Source organism: Homarus americanus, unplaced genomic scaffold (assembly GCF_018991925.1).
Source record: "Homarus americanus isolate GMGI-L3 unplaced genomic scaffold, GMGI_Hamer_2.0 scaffold34360, whole genome shotgun sequence".
Lineage (NCBI taxonomy): Eukaryota > Metazoa > Arthropoda > Malacostraca > Decapoda > Nephropidae > Homarus > Homarus americanus.
The window spans coordinates 799,028-807,945 of NW_024739403.1; the positions used below are offsets into that span (position 1 = coordinate 799,028).

General features: G+C 44.5%; 1 protein-coding gene across 3 annotated transcripts in view; it reads right to left on the reverse strand.

Annotated features, from left to right (window-relative positions):
- Positions 1-4,811, reverse strand: part of LOC121874686 (protein phosphatase 1J-like) — a 51,542-nt gene extending 46,731 nt beyond the window's left edge. Inside the window, exon 1 of one of the 3 annotated variants that reach the window (XM_042378930.1) lies at positions 4,752-4,811. The gene's annotated coding sequence lies outside the window, so the exon portion shown is untranslated. Of the gene's footprint in view, positions 1-4,608 lie in introns of all 3 variants that reach the window. The other 2 variants (XM_042378931.1, XM_042378929.1) reach the window with 2 other exon arrangements.
- Positions 4,812-8,918: the final 4,107 nt, after the last annotated feature.

Genomic DNA, 8,918 nt, shown 5'->3' on the forward strand with positions numbered 1-8,918 from the left:
AAAAAAATTCCATTTCATACCACTAAGAAAGAACTTAAAATATTTTGTGCTTAGACAATGATGATATATACATAATTCTTCCCTACATTATTAGAATAATTTGTAATTATCATAACAGAGTAACATTGTTAGTATGGCAGTGTCATCATCATCTTTTCCATAAAGTACACAAAAATTGTTCTAGGGAATGTTATTACAGTATTACATCAAGATTTATCATACACACTAGACAAGGTGAACCAACAAAACCTACCTATATCAGAATGGAAGCACCCAGTACAGTAAAATTATTTTATGTTAGGTTGGTTAGGTTATGTTAGGTTTGGTAAGTTAGTACGGAAAGAAAGATAGGTCGCTGGCTGGGAAATGTTTTATCCCATAGTATTCAGGGTTGGTTGCTAGAAAGAGTGTCAACATATGAAGGCATGGTGTCATCAAGTATGTGACAGGCAGTCTTTATTTACAGGAAAACTATGATAAAAATCAATGTAAGAAAAAGCAATTCCTCCACCTGATTTGGCTTTTCCTTGAGGTTTTCATTAGGAAGCTGGTTAACCCAAACCTTTATTGTTAACTATTACAAAATTTTCTGTAGTGTTTGCCCCTGCTGTTGTTTCTTAATGACTATGAAACGGATTAGCGTTTTTATGCCTATGAAAAATTTTAACGCCTCATGCTCCTGTTCACAACTAACCGAAGCACAACAAAAAAGATGGCATTGTAATGAGGTGGGCAGGTGGCAGCTTCTTTACGAGAAAATTGGGGAAAAACTAGAATAGGAAAAGTGTTTTCCCTCCACCCTATTTGCTTCTTGAGAAACAAAATAAGTTATCTTCTATAGCATTTTTTCATTAAGTATCTGGAAACCCTAACTACAGGCATTACCTTATCAATATTCTAGGATACAAAGGATTTATATACTGTACCTGTACTATATTTTATGTCAACCAACTATTTTCAAGACAAGCCGTAGATATACTGTAATGTAAATTCACCCAAATTTTCAAATAAAAATTCCAGTTAGATGTACAGTACAAGCCCATTTTTGTGGAATAGAAATATTGATTACTAAAGAGGTAATACCCCCTGTACTGTATATCCTAATATTGATGATCTTTGTATTTTCTTTAAGGCACAGGATATAGGTACGGCAGCCATATGCGAAACGTCGATGTCTATTGGTACAGCAGCCTAATGCACATAGGTGGTGCAACAGACTGCACAATGATAGTTACCAATATGGCCTTTTCTGACTTACCAAACCTAACCTAATCTAACGTAACCTAACCATCAACACAGTCAGTCAATACGGCTTCTGTACCATTATCCACTTTGAGTTGTGGCGTATGGCTGCCATACCGATATCCACTACATTTACTTCATACGCACAAAATCAAGAGCTCCATTGTTGACATTCAACAAAACTGGAAACTTTCCAAACAAGATACGGTAGCTACTATTCCTGTACAGAATTCTTTGTTGTCCCTAAATTAACCAAACCAAACTACCTATTCTAACCTAACCTACTCAAACTTAAGTTTCACCTAAACATAAATACAGTACTGTATAATATCTGGGTTAGGTTAGGTTGGTTAGTGTGGTTCAGTCTATGAAAGATAAATTGCATATTATGGCAGTACTCTGTATCTGCTACTTTGTTAAATTCCAAGTCTTACTCATTAAATACAAGATTACCCTTAATGGTAGATTGTAAAATACCCCGTTTGCTAAATGATAACAAAGGGCTATTTCATGGGATGGTAATTATTGACAACAGACCCGTGGCCGATTTTTTTTGTTACGGGAATTAGCCCACCCGGGCACAGGTCAAACGACCCACAACGGAGCCTGGGGGCGAAAAAAAAAAAGAACGGAAAGAAATTGAAAATATAGCAAAAAAGGTTATACTGTATTAATCTACACCACGAAGATGTCGGAAAACCAGCTTTTAAAAGTGAGACAGATTGTAAGAGCATGGAAACACAGAAGAAGGCAGAGCATTCCACAGTTTGGCTGTGTGAGGAAAGAAGGAGGTACTATAACGGGTTATTCTCGTGTGACCAACATCCACAGAGAAAAGGTGGGCACCGCGGGCAAGACATGTGTTACAAACCCACGGCCTTGCCGGTGGTACACAGGATGCCAAATCCACTGAACATTGCCCGTTAAAGTACCTGTAAAAGAGAAAGAGTGAAGCAACATTGCGGCGAAGAGAAAGAGAAGAAAGATTATCAACTAAAGGAGGAGAGTTAATAAGACGAAATGCCTTTGATTCCACCCTATCTAATACAGTAGTTGGACAGAAGAAGAGCCACCCCAGATATGAGAGCAGTACTCCAAGTTAGGACGAATGAATCCCTTATATACTTGGAGTAACTGCTGCGGCATCTGTACAGCATTCCCAACTTTCGGGAGGCAGCTTTAGTTATACTAAGGATGTGTGATTTCCAGGACATATTGGAGGAAATGGTGAGGCCTAACATATTTATTTCAGAATTTGGGAGGATGATAGCATCCTGAAATGTAATTGGTGGGAGATCGTCTAATTTACAAAGTGTAATTGGTAAATACTGTATTGAGTTTTGTTACTATTAAACTTAACCAAGTTTGTATTTCCCCATTCAGAGATGCTGCACAGATCCGCGTTGATAGAAGTACTAATGATATCAGTTCTAGAAACAGATCTAGTTTGAGAGTTAGGAGGAAGGGGAAAATGTGAGGAAGAGTGAAGAGTAGAATCATCGGCATAAGAATGGATAGAATTAGTTGTACTGTAGTGTGAAGTAAATAATTGATAAAAAGAAGGAAGAGAGTTGGTGAAAGAACAGAACCCTGTGGGACGCCACTATTGGTAGAGAAAGAGTGAGAAATCGATCCCTCGACAACAACTGCCATGGATCGATTCTCAAGGAAGCTAGAGATGAGAGAACAAAGTGGGGGAGAGAAACCAAAAGAGGGAAGTTTAGATAGCAGAGACTTATGCCATACCCTGTCAAATGCTTTGGAAATGTCGAGGGCCACGACAAAAGTTTCCCCATAATCCCTAAGAGAGGATGACCAAAGATGGGTGCAATAGGAGAGCAGATCACCAGTAGATCTCGCCTGGCGAAAGCCATATTGGTGATCCGACAAAAGAGAAAGGCGTTCAAGGTGACGGGAGAAAATGGGAGTTCAAGACAGTTTCGAAAATCTTAGAGAGGGATGAAGTTAGGGCAATGGGGCGATAGTTAGAGGGATTAGAATGGTCACCCTTCTTCGGGATGGGCTGAACCAAGGCATGCTTCCAAGAAGAAGGAAAAGTTTTGGTTTTGAGGCAAAGGCAAAAGAGGCGAGCAAGCACTGGAGCCAGGGCTTCAGCACACTCCCTCAGAACACGAGGGGGTATTCCGTCCGGTCCATGCGCCTTACTCACATCCAACCTGGATAACACACCGGCAACCCTGAGAGTGGAGATTATAGGAAAGTGGCATAGGTTCAGTAGGAGGTGCAGGGGTAGGAGGGATAGAGTGGGAATCGTCTAAGGTGGAATTAGAGGAGAATAAGGTGCCAAGGAGGTTGGCTTTGTCAGGGGAAGAGTTGGCTATAGAGTTATTGGGACGGAAGAGGGGAGGAAAAGAAGTTTATTTAGCCAGAAGAACACAGATACAGAGTCAAGTAAAAATCATAATATTAACATGGCTGAGTTGCAATTTCACTGTGTTTTATAGTGGACACTATAATGTTTTGTGCAAATGTGCAAAAAAGTGGTAAGTTCTGAAGTAAACACAACACAACCTAACCTAACCTTAGTTGCTATGAAAAATAAGCATCAGAAGCACTGTTAGAAGACCTCAGCAACCTAACCACACAAACCTACCTAACCTTACCTAACTTCCTAGCTTGGGACGGACCCCCCGGTATATTAAACAGAAAGGACTTACGGGTACTATGATATGATGCAATTTTACGATTTTTGTGGATGTGAGAGCAGCCGTCCATACCGAACAGTTTTTAAGCATACACTTGGCATCGGGATTGATCAAGCCCAGGAGGCAGAGTGTTTTGAAATATGTCAATATGAGTGGCTGTTTACATCCTGGGATGAGATGTCACAGCTGCATTACTGCCAAGAAGACAAAGTAGTGGGCACCTAGATACCTAATTATCTACTAAACGAAGCATTTGCACAAGAAATGATTATCATATCGGAATTCACTGATGAAAATAAAGTATGAAAATAGACAATAAAACACACAACTCGTTCACAGTTTAGTTGTTAATATTAACCCATGGGATTTAACAAGTCTTATTACTATTATTGCAGAATTAAACCCTTCCTGTTACAAGAATTGTAAGCTTAACATGATATTGTTCTAAAACAACAATAAAAATATTAATCGATTATAAACACTGTTTCCCCAAATATCCACTTCCTTATAGTTAACAATAATGAAAAACTATAAATGAATACATAACCTCTTGACAATATTGCTGATAAAACATGATGAATAAAATGGAATTTATTATTCAAATGAATGCATGCCTCCCTTGACAACCCAGGCAAGCTGTCTAGTCACTGATCGCTACTACAAATGACGTGGGAGATTCCAGTAACCACAACACACTTACCTCCCTCCAACTTCTAAACAACAGTTCACGCCCTCCATACAAACCCTCGGAGTACTTCAAACGATCACTAAATTTAATCTAGACACTTGTTATTCGGGTATAGCACATAAATCGACTTCATTCAGCAACTTGGAGCAACATACATAGACAAACTCCCATCAGAGTAAGTTTACGGCTTGCTCACCCGTCGGACTATCTTATGCCACTGATGCCAGGCAGCCAATCCTGCGGCATATCTTACAGAAAACGTGTTTACATCTCATCCTTCAGGATAAACTTCTCTAAAGAAAATTCTAATCACTAAAATCATTAATACAGAACTTTAATTTTTATGACTGTTTTTAATTTACATTTTCTGATATTCAGCGGTAAACAACGTGAAGCACCATAATATTGAATTTCTGTCATTGGTTAAAAATAACTACAACTTTGAGAGAACACATGGCAGAAATTCCACCAAAATCTTCCAAGTGGGATGTAATACTGCACGTAAAACCCAATAATTTTTTCGTAACGCCACGCAACACTAGCGCATGTTCAGGCACATTCTATGCATGCCCAGTACTTGCCAATAGCACATAACAGAAATAACAACCGACCAGTTTCTTTACCAGGATGACACAAGTGAAATATCAACTCTACTGATATTGGAGGATTTTGACAATTTCTCATCTTAGTGAATTTATTTTGCAATTTCATCAAAGCCGTAAGTTTTATCATATTCGCCACTTATCAGCTTACTAGCCGTTTTGGCGGTTTATCCAGTGTTAGTACAGGAGGAAACCGGGGACGGGAAATCTGTGGTGGGATATTCCCCGGAAAAAAAGCACCTTCTCACGTATGACCAAGCCGAGGCTCGAACCCTTGACATATTAGTAAGAGTTATGTGCGTTAATATTTTTTTAGCAGAGAAATCTGAATTATTTAAGGACGTACGTGTTGCAAGGGCACCTTGACCGCCAGCAATGAAAATAAAATATGGCATCAAATTGCGGGGATTTTAGTGCTCTATAAGCACCGCTTAATCAGCACAATGTGAGCTCTTCTGGGGTTTCGAGATATAGGTTCACACTCAGGATGGGATGGAGAAAGGAAACACACAATGTGCTCTCTGTATGCATATTGTATTGGATGTACAATGCAGCTTGGTGCTGGGAAGGCAGCATGGTTACAAGCGTTGAGTAGAGAGAGCTGGTTGGTGAGGGTGCTCAGAGGAGGACCAGCTTGTGGGTCGCCATGGTCGCCGGCTGGAGCGGGAGCCGCCAGGCAGGAGCGAAGGAGGAGGTGTTGCTGGCTGGTGGCTGTAGGTAGAAGGACAGGTTACCACGAGGTGAGGTCTTATATAGCGGGGGTAGGCGTGGCTTAATAGTTGACCTCAGTCATTGTTAGGCAGTGCTGGTTGCTGACCTAGACCACGAGGCACACACTGGGGAATTCGAGGGTCGGCTAGTCAGCGACAAACGGCTTTTGTAGGGGAGGAATCCACTACACTCTTTCAGGACCAGACTTGACCAACACTGGAAAAGGTTCAGGTACATTCAGGAGCCGGTGCATGCCCAGTACTTGCCAACAGTGCGTAACAGAGACGTGACCGATCGCCCAAGCGGCTAACGAGCCGATCAGTGGCGAAGAGGATAAAAGAAAAAGAAAAGGAAATGACCACAGTAAGACCAAGGTCACGAACATACTATATGGTTCATGAACCATAAATGAATATACAGTATTCCATTGTCAAGTCTGGGACTAAGAGGAGCGCATGGAGGGTTGTAGTGGATTCCTCCCCTAGAAGCACTGAACCTTCTCGAATTCCCCAGCCTACGCCTCCAGCGCCGCCCACGGAGCGGGGGTCAACTATCTACCCACGCCTACCCCCGCCTTATAAGGCCTGACACCACTGTGACCAGCCTCTCTTTCTACACAGTGCCACCAGCAAGGAACACCTCCTTCTCTGCGCTAGCCTTGCGGCTGCCGCTCCCGCCAGCGACCTTGGCGTCCCTCAAGCTGCGTGCCCTCTGTAGTGGACGTCTCCCCTACAACTGCGTAGCTGCATGCCACCTGCTACGTGTTCCCTAGCAACCAAACTAGCGGCCCAAGGAAGGGGCGTCACCAGATGCCACAGTATCCTAGCAACGGAGGCAAAAGACCGGCTACTTCCCGGGGTTTCCCACCATGACTCACGGCTGACTCACGGCTGCTGGGTATATAAGCTCTGTCTCTCCATTGAGATTCATTCTCGCCTCACTTCTACAACACGCAACACCTCCTCCTCCGCCGCTGCCTGGCGGCCCTCGCTTCTCCTCCGCCTGCCTGGCGGTCCTCGCTCCCGCCGGCGAGCATGGCGACCCACCAGCTGTCCTCCTCTGAGCGTCCTCACCAACCAGCTCTCTCATTCTGCTCTCGGTTCTTGAACACGCAACACCTCCTCCAAGCAAGCTCCTCGCTGTCCCGTTCTCATTCAACCTGGAGGCCAGCAACAGGCAACATCTTCTCTTACGAAGCTCCTGCACATCTACCTCCTTCAACACGCTACTCACCGAACGTGTCTACTGAGCAGCTCCTCACCACACGGCACCTCCAGCACCAGACTGTCTACCATATAACTTATATTATATAAGAAAACCACCTTAGAGTTTCCATCCATCCTGAGTGCTAGACAACATTATATCATGAAACCCTACGCCTCACTCTGGGCACCCTCACCACCCAGCTCTCTCTACTCAACGCTTATTACCATGCTAACTACCCAGCAACAAGCTGCATTGTAAATCCAATACAATATGTATACAGTGAGCACATTGTGAGTTTCCTTTCTCCATCCCATCCTGAGTGTGAACCAATATCTCATACCCCCACAAATGGTGACCCCCGGAGATTCGCACTCACACAGGATGGAGGAGAAACTGATCACTCTCCCAGTCTTCAAGCAACATAGAAGACTGGCTTACCCACGCAGAGGCAGCTCTCATCGGCTCTACAACTACTGTCTCTACACCGCAGGATAGACCCCCTAGAGCAGCTATGCTACTCTAAGCAGACAGCCACTCCTCTTCCTGCCCCAAACACCACGTCCTACCGACCCCAATACACCCGTCCTGCCTCAAACGCCGCCCCCGGCCCAGCAGTACCCCCTGTCCCTGCTCTTGACGCGAACCCACACACCCCTCTTATCTTCCTCAGGTAACCCCTGCTACTGTCCTGCACCCTGCTGCTGTCGTGGACCCTCCTGCTGTCATGCACCCTGCTGCTGTCATGGACCCTCTTCCTGCTGATGCAGCCCCTGCTCCTGACCCAGGCCCACACACCCCAGCAGGCGCATCTGAGGACTCTGTACCTGTCGCGAGGGAAGCACAACATTCATCGCCTCCACAACCCTCCTTCCCCCTCTTTTCTCCCACAGATCTAGTGTATCTGGACAGAGTTGCCCCCCCCTAGCGGCAGGCTCATCCAAGCCCTCGCCGTTATGTCCCACATGTGGCAAGCACCACCTGTTCTGCCTCACATGTGGCACGCAACTCTGCCAACCTCCAGCCTCCCGAAGTGCCCGGAGGGGAAGGGGAGTATTGTAATGGATTTGTCCCCTACAAGCACCGAACCTTCTCGAATTCCCCAGCCTACGCCTCCAGCGCCGCCCACGGAGCATTGGTCAACTATCTACCCACGCCTACCCCCGCCTTATAAGGCCTGACACCGCTGTGGCCAGCCTCTCTTTCTACACAGTGCCACCAGCAAGCAACACCTCCTCCTCCTCCGCACCAGCAGTGCGGCTGCTGCTCCCGCCGGCGACTTAGGCATCCCTCAAGCCACGTGCCCTCACTCTGGGCACCCTCACCACCCAGCTCTCTCGACTCAACGCTTATTACCATGCTACCTACCCAGCAACAAGCTGCATTGTACATCCAATACAACATGTATACAGTGAACACATTGTGAGTTTCCTTTCTCCATCCCATCCTGAGTGTGAACCAATATCTCATAACCTTACAGGGTGGTGCTCTTAATAGCTCTGGGTGTATCTCTAAATTATTCCAGAACTGGAAATAATTATTGTCAATCAAGTGATTGACAGATTTGTAAGCAAATAGGGCAGCCACAGCAGTAGATTTTGATACCCTTGAATTTTAATATTTTCATTTTCACAAATTGTTCGTTAGTTTTTTCTCAAGTAGGTCATTGTCCATTTTACTTTCACTTTTATCCTCTTCACCACTGATCGGCTCATTAGCCGCTTGGGCGATCGGTTGCGTCTCTGTTACCACTGTTGGCAAGTACTGGGCTTGCACTGTCTCCTGAATGTATCTAAACCTGCTCCA